Source organism: Zalophus californianus, chromosome 9, assembly GCF_009762305.2.
Source record: "Zalophus californianus isolate mZalCal1 chromosome 9, mZalCal1.pri.v2, whole genome shotgun sequence".
Classification (NCBI taxonomy): Eukaryota; Metazoa; Chordata; class Mammalia; order Carnivora; family Otariidae; genus Zalophus; species Zalophus californianus.
This window is the reverse complement of record NC_045603.1, coordinates 96517920-96524957: the sequence shown is the minus strand read 5'-3', so window position 1 is coordinate 96524957 and position 7038 is coordinate 96517920.

Genomic DNA, 7038 nt, shown 5'->3' with positions numbered 1-7038 from the left:
CTAAACCAGTGATTGGCAAACTTTTTCTGTAAAGATCTAGATAGTAGAAATTTCTATTTTGTAGGCCACATACAGCCTCTGTCACACATTTCATTGTTTGTTTTGTTTTGTTTTTTACAACCCTTTAAAAGCAAATAGGCTGAGGACTCTGAAAAACAAACTGAGGGTTCTAGAGGGGAGCGAGGTGGGAGGATGGGTTAGCCTGGTGATGGGTAATAAAAGAGGGCACGTTCTGCATGGAGCACTGGGTGTTATACGCAAACAATGAATCATGGAACACTACATCCAAAACTAATGATGTAATGTATGGTGATTAACATAACAATAAAAATTTTTTATTTTTTTATTTTTATTTTATTTATTTATTTGAGAGAGAGAAAGAGAGAGAAAGGTTAGAGGGAGAAGCAGACTCCCCGCTGAGCAGGGAGCCCGATGTGGGACTCGGTCCCAGGACTCCAGGATCATGACCTGAGCTGAAGGCAGTAGCTTAACCAACTGAGCCACCCAGGTGCCCTAAAATTTTTTTTAAAAAAGCAAATAGGCTGACTGCATTTGGCCCACGAGTCTTAGTTTGCCAACCCCCAATCTACTGGGAATGATAAAAATGGGCAATAATTAATGGTGAGGGTTAATGGGCTCATTGTTGAGGATATAGATCAATAAAGCTTTCTGAGGGATGGTTTGTCGATTATCAGAATTTTATTTTATTTATTTATTTAGGCTCCACATTCCAATGTGGGGCTTGGGAATTCATTACCCTGAGATCAAGTCACATGCTCTACCAACTGAGCCAACCACGTGCCTCTGTATCAGAATTTTATTTTTTATTTTAATTTTTTTTAAAGATTTTATTTATTTGACAGAGAACACAAGCAGGGGGAGCGGCAGGCAGAGGGAGAGGGAGAAGCAGGCTCCCAGGGAGCCAGCTTCTCCCTCTCCCACTCCCCCTGCTTGTGTTCCCTCTCTTGCTGTGTCTCCCTCTGTCAAATGAATAAAAATAAAATCTTTAAAAAAATACTTATTCAAGAGAGAGAGAGCAATCAGAGGGAAGGGAAGGGACAAGCTGACTCCTCACTGAGCCTGGAGCATGACCCAGGGCTCAGTCTCACGACCCTAGGATCCTGACCTGAGCTGAAATCAAGAGATGGATGCTTAACTGACTGAACCACCCAGTTTACCGTATTTTTAATTCCAATTTTTGAAAAAGTCTAGACTCTTTTACAAACCTTTCGCAACTCATTTATGACCCTTAAAAAACACCTTTGTCTTCAAATCTTCCTTTTGCAGTGGAACCAACATTAACCTAAGTTTTAGCATTCGTGAGTTCGGCCATGGTTCCACTGCGCTAAATTTTATGAGGTCGGTGGCACCTCTCCACTGCTCAAAACTTGTTCTCTGTCAGAAAAAAATGGGAGCAATAATCCCTTTAACTGCCCACCTCATGGGGTTGCTCTTAGAGTGAAATACGAGATTCATAATAAACAACCTGATTTAAAAAATTTTGAAAGTTAAATTTAATCTGGGCTAGTTGGTAAAGGAGGTGGCATCATGCAAATAGCCATCCACCACAACAAGCACCGAAAAGTTGAGCTCAGGGCCCCAAGAGCTAGGGCATCTACCGAAGGCTGGGCAGGCTGAACAGGTTTCTGGCCAGACGAACCAATCACACCTTCAACCAAATTGTGCCAAAAAGGTTTGACTCTCTCCAACCAGTCGCCTCGGTCCCTTCTCTGGAACATTGGAAGATGAAGCTTCCTGGCCGAGATGACAAAACAGCTGTGGTTGTAGGGACAGTAACAGAGGACATTGCATGTCCCCAAGGTGCCAAACTGTATCTGTGTGCACTGCGTGTGCACGGCCACGCCCAGAGACGCATCCTCAAGGGTGGAGAAGAGATCCTCCCCTTAGACCAGCTGGCCCTGGACTCCCCTCAAGGGCTGTGGTGCCGCCCGACCTGCGCTCCCATCCTCTAAAGGGCCGAGAGATGTACAGGCATTTGGGCAAGGTCTCGTGAAGCAGGCACGGCCACACCAGACCCTAAGCACATTCCAGGGCCGCGTGGGCCAGAGGTGGAAGGGCCTGTGGGGGGGCTACAAAAACTAACCCGAGATCCTGCTCTTAATAAAGATTTTGGATGGTGGGGGAAAAAATTTAAATTAGAAACCTTAGAGACAAACTAGTATTGGTGATATTTACACCCTTTGCAGGTTTGCACACCTGTCAGCTCAGTGGCTAATCAGCAAGGGTTATCTCATTTTGTTGCAAGGGAAGGAAGAGTAAACCTACTCAAGAAAGTTAGGGAGAAACCAATCTATTTAAGTAGAAAAAAATCTTACTGTTATATTAAGTATATAATATTACAGGTGCTGACTCTTTTGAATACATAATCTTGTTCATTCTCAAAACAACTCCGAAGGTAGATGTACTCCCATAAATTTACAGGTGAGCAGCTATTCACTTAGGAACACACAACTAGTGAGTGCTATGTCAGGACTGGCCCTGAAAGAAACATGAATTCCTTTATGTTAAAATGAACAGGATGATGTAAATATATATTTTACTATACCTAGAACCATGTTGATTTGAGTGTAGGTGCCCCATGCATAGATGCATATATTTTTTAGCTGCTATGTGACAGGAAAAATTATTCCTGCCCTGTGTCATTAAACTATACTGTGATTCTTATGAATTGTACTTACACATACAGTTTATAATTTATGAATTATTGTACATTACCACTTATTACAATGTGCCTGATCTTTCCCAGTGTTTGTGAAAAAATGGCAACATAAGAGCATAGTTTAACATTACCAAGTTATAGGGGCGTCTGCGTGGCTCTGTTGGTTAAGTGTCTGTCTTCAGCTTAGGTCATGATCCCAGGGTCCTGGGATCGAGCTCCGCGTCCGGCTCCCTGCTCTGCAGGAAGCCTGCTTCTCCCTCTCCCACTCCCCCTGCTTGTGTTCCCTCTCTGGCTGTGTCTCTCTCTGTCAAATACATAAATAAAATCTTAAAAAAAAAATTACCGGGCGTCTGGGTGGCTCAGTTGGTTAAGCGACTGCCTTCGGCTCAGGTCATGATCCTGGAGTCCCGGGATCAAGTCCCACATTGGGCTCCCTGCTCAGCAGGGAGTCTGCTTCTCCCTCTAACCCTCTTCCCTCTCGTGCTCTCTATCTCTCATTCTCTCTCTCTCAAATAAATAAATGAAATCTTTAAAAAAAAATTACCAAGTTATAGCTTACCTTCCAGCAAAGTGGTTTCTCTGAATAACCAGTTGAAGAGTTGTCATTCATGATTTTATATGAACATTTTCGAAGTAATTTTTGTTTTCAACACTTACTGACTTTGAGGTTAACATTACACATTTTCATAAGCTTTTTATATTAATAATACTTTGTTGGGGCGCCTGGCTGGCTCAGTCAGTGGAGCATGTGACTCTCAATCTCAGGGTTGTGAGTTTGAGCCCCACGTTGGGTATAGATATTACTTAAATAAATAAATCTTGAAAAAAAACAACCCAACATTTTTTTGCTTCTTCTGAAAATCTCATCCCTTTTGGGAAATGGATGGGTAGGTATATGAATGTAATTTTATACAAATGGAAGAAAACTTTTTCTGGACAGTCTCATTATCCTTCATTGTAACTCGTGTGTGACCCTTAGGGACAGAACAACATATTAGGAAACAACTGTGTATAATGACACAGCTGATACCTCAATGCCCATCAATCCCTTAAGTGTCATTCAGGTTATTTTCCATTTAACTATTATCTTACATTCGCTCCAAGTTCATCTGTTCCTCTTTTTCCGGGTTAAGGCAAGAGGCGAATCTCACAAATTTAAGATCATCTTCAGTCCTCATGGTTCATCATGTAAATTTAATAATGTACCCCACAAAGCTACACATATGGTAGGTAAACCTGCAGAAGAAAGGAAAAGGGAGAGGAAGGAGAAAATTAGCTGAGATAGAGAAAGACCTGCAGGACCCCCTGGGTTGGGAAAAAACCCAGAACCTTCCTGAAAGTGATGGGACAAATTGAAAGAAAGAAAAAAAAAACACCTTTATTGGCTATTTAAAAAAAAATTGAGGGTTTGAGGTGAAGTGAAGCTCAGTTTGTCAACAGGAAGCTATGGGCTCTGCACTTCTATTTATATAAACAGCATTTGCTTTTTCCATCTTAGGTTCTTGCCCAGAAGTTGTTGTCTGACCACTGCTTCTGGCTCTGCTTCACTGGTTTTTAGAAAAAAGAAAGAAAGAAAGAAAGAAAAAAACTGTGGCCACATGTTCCTTTCTCTACCACAGAGAACCCCAACAAGTCACTTTCCCTGATGTTTGGTTAGTGAAAATGCTAAATGATACAGGATTTAATGTTGATTAGAGTGTTGTATTTTTAACCATATCCTTGCCTCCTTGAGTTGACAAAACTATGGGGACAGTCCTGCCTCTCTTCTGCTGTGCTCCTGATGTCTTCCCATTCTACCCTATAAAGTTCCAGGTCGCTCGGGACCTCTTCCCCACACTTTGCAAATTCCCTTCCCCCATTGGATCTTCGAATTCCCATCTTCCAGTGTCCTGGTCCCCTGCCCTGATGCCAACAGGACATTACTCTCCCATCTGCTAACTCCCCTTCTCTGGTGCTCTTCTGTCTTCTGTTTCTTCTCAGATTTCTTTCCTCACTGCTTTACAGCTGCTTTCAGTACCAGAGGAAGGGTAACCTTAAAGGTGGCAAGTTGTTTGCACCTCTGACCAGGTGTAACATAGTTGGTTTGACACAAACACCCTGAGGCAGAGGAGGGAGGAGCTTGTGGCTAGCAACATCCACTTCTTGATGTCATCAAAAGCAAGGCCCAGAAGTGGGGAGACCAGCTGGGGTTTGCACCATCTGCCTGTGAGTCAAAAGAATACTTAGAGAAAGTGTGCATGGAACTATATTTAGAGGATAGTGCACACTTGAATTTCCATTCAGGGAGAAAGGAGAATTTTCATAAGCATGCAGTATGGAAAAAGTTGGGCTCAGAGCAGAATCAGCTCAATTTTGGATGAGAAAACAGGAGTAAACCTCACGGGTGGACAGATGAAGCTGCTATCTTTCAAAGTACCAGAAGGCATTCAATCTCAAAAATTGCCTAAAGATAACCTTCTTTTTTAAGATTTTATTTATTTATTTGAGAGAGAGTGAGCAAGAGAGCATGAGCAGGGGGAGGGGTGGAGAGAAAGGGAGAAGCAGACTCCTTGCTGAGCTGGGAACCCAAAGACATGGGGCTCTGATCCCGGGACTCCAGGATCATGACCTGAGCCAAAGTGAGCCAAAGGCAGATATTTAACTAACTGACTGAGCCAGCCAGGCGCTCCTGCCTACAGATACTTTCACCAAATCCTTTAGTTCCAAGTTTAAAGATGCACTGTTTGGGTTCAAATAATTTTTCATCAAAATATAAATTCCTCACTGAAGAGAGTTATCATTTGTGCTCACCAGGAAAGGGATAATATTAATACCTAAAAGAATAAAAGGTTTTCACATCCTTTCATGGGAGGAACAAGGAATGAAAACTAGAACATCAGAAATGGAGTGAGGGTAAAAAACTAGAAGGAGGTAAATGAAATTCTGCCAGTGGGCAAGAATACCGAGGGAAAAGGGGCGCTTGGGTGGTTCAGTCGGTTAAGGGTCTGCCTTTGGCTCAGGTCATGATTCCAAGGTCCTGGGATTGGGCCCTGCTCAGCAGGGTGTCCGCTTCTCCCTCTGACCCTCACCCCTCTCGTGCTCTCTCTCAAATACCCCCCGCTAGTGCACATGCACTCTGGCATGTGCTCTCTCTCTCTCAAATAAATAAAATCTTAAAAAAAAAAAATACAGAGGGAAAGAACGGGACTGGGTTCGTGGGTGGCTCAGACCGTTGAGTGACCCACTCTCGGCTTCAGCTCAGGTCATGAGATGTACATCCCCCTCATCCCAGCCTAGCCCCTTGTTGGGCTCCATGCTCAGCAGGGAGTCAGCTTTGAATTCTCTCCCTCCGTGCCCCCCCTTTCTAAAATAAATAATTCTGGAAAAAAAAGAAAAAGAAAGGACCAAATCAACGTCCTGAAACTGATCTGGGACTGTCCTTATGGGAAAGTTGTGGGGGAAAATAAGAATTTAGAAGCATAAGGAAAGAGGGGAGCCTGGGTGGCTCAGTCGTTAAGCATCTGCCTTCAGCTCAGGTCATGATCCCAGGGTCCTGGGATTGAGCCCCGCATCGGGCTCCCTGCTCAGTGGGGAGCCTGCTTCTCCCTCTCCCACTCCCCCTGCTTGTGTTCCCTCTCTCGCTGTCAAATAAATAAAATCTTTCTCTGTCAAATAAATAAAATCTTTAAAAAAAAAAGAAGCATAAGGAAAGAATGGGAAGCAAGTTAAGAATGTTGGTTTACATATCAAGAGTAAAAAAGGTAGAGAACACAAGAACAATGAGAAATGGGAAAACACTGGAACATGATCCAGTAGAAGAGAAGCAAGAGTAAAGCATGAAGGGCGCCTGGGTGGCTCAGTCGTTAAGCGTCTGCCTTCGGCTCAGGTCATGATCCCAGGGTCCTGGGATCGAGTCCCGCATCGGGCTCCCTGCTCCTTGGGATCCTGCTTCTCCCTCTGCTTCTCTCTCTCTCTCCCTCTGTCTCTCATGAATAAATAAATAAAATCTAAAAAAAAAAAAAAAAAAAGAGTAAAGCATGAAGCTTTACCTAGCAAGACTGTTGGGTCCAAAGGGATAGAGAAGAAAAAGAATTTTCTGATGAATTGAGGAATTTCCTGGAGGAGAGTAAATTTGCTGCGTTGGAGTACCGATGACAAAATTGTGGTGTGAGGAACGATACAATAGAGAATAGTAGACTAGAGCAATACCGGTGTTCTTTTGCAAAGTCGGATAAAAGTATAAATGGGGGTGGGCACCTGGGTGCCTCCAGCTCTTTGTTTTTGGCTCAGGTCATGATCTCTGGGTTGTGAGTTGGAGCCCTGAGTCAGGCTCCACACTCGGCAGAGTCAGCTTGAGAGTCTCTCGCCCTCTGCTCCTC